The following is a 1,495-nucleotide window of genomic DNA, read 5'->3' on the forward strand; positions in this document are numbered from 1 at the left end:
TAAGAGTAACAATTGTATCATATAGAGGGAAATGGCCCCCACCGTACCCCTGAATAAATAAACATATACATCAATGACCAGCATCAATAGTAAGGCTCCAGAACAGCAGAGCACGTCCAATATAGTTGAGTGGAAACCCTAAGCTAGCGGATCTCCAACAAGAACATCTGTACCTACAGGCATGAAACGCAACCCCCCGAGAAAAGGGGGGTCAGTACGATATATGTACTAAGTATGTAAAGCATAACACATCGTAACTGAGACCATAACTGAAATAGGGATGCAGGGGAAAAGTATAACAATTAACAAATTACTGTACCACTTTAGGACACGTAATCCTATACATCATCATATACTATGCCCGGCCCTCTAGTGAACTCGGTGGCATAATCATTTCTTCATATTCACATATCATTGTATCATCATGCATTTCATTTCAGCATATCATCATGTACGGTATCATATCATCATATACTGCTCGACTTTCTTCACGATTCTTACTATGGGCTACTTATCCTTCTTAGCTAGTATTATCCTTAATGTTTCACAAGCTGTCTTATTAACACTTCATATCCATCACAATTCTTTATCCCTCGTACTCTTGTCTTAATCATACTGTTACTTCTTTTAACTATAACTTGTCATAGTTTATCCTTATGTATCAATTTAGGAGATGCCTTACTATATCGTTTTATCCAGACCTATCAGTCTTCTCTGAATCATATTCTTTGCATTATAAGTCTTTTCCAACTTTATTCTACTATATCAGTATCGACCTCCTAATTTCTATTGCCATTAACCTAGCAATTAACTTATTTCTCGAGGTCAGCCATACTCATTTAGTCAAATCTCATCAATATTGTGAGAACAACCTTTCAAGACATACTACAACCCTGTATCTCATTTTCCTCTTATTTCTAGGAAAATTTGGGCAGAGTTTTCTCTATATTTCTTACTATCTCAACACCTGCATGCAGAAAATACCAACAATGCCTCACAGGGCACACATATATATATATATATATATTCATATCGTATAACATCTCAACCACACATGGCACACATATATAGTCATATCATCTCATGTTGCAGTCGCACAAGGCGCCCACGATTAACAGTATGGAAATGGACTTACCTATTATGTCCACTCGAGGTGCACCTCTTATACTTTCCTGTTTACCTTTCCTTTCACTTTTCAATTATATATATCTATCGGCATTGTCTTCCTGCTAAAATTGCAGTTTAGTATGAGGAATTTCATTTCCTATAGCTCGTCTCTATCGTACGATCTTAGATATGAAAGAAAGTAACATTCTAAATGTCCTGTAACCTCCTATCTATAGATTTGGTGCATAACTCACCGATAAACAAGACTCTACTAGACACGGTCTGTAGACATTCTAAGGAGGAACTGCTCTGATACCACTTCTGTCATGACCTAACCCCGTAGGCCGCGACTGGGGTTCGACCTGGACCCCCTTAAGCGTATCTAGCA

Source organism: Solanum dulcamara, chromosome 7 (genome assembly GCF_947179165.1).
Source record: "Solanum dulcamara chromosome 7, daSolDulc1.2, whole genome shotgun sequence".
NCBI lineage: Eukaryota > Viridiplantae > Streptophyta > Magnoliopsida > Solanales > Solanaceae > Solanum > Solanum dulcamara.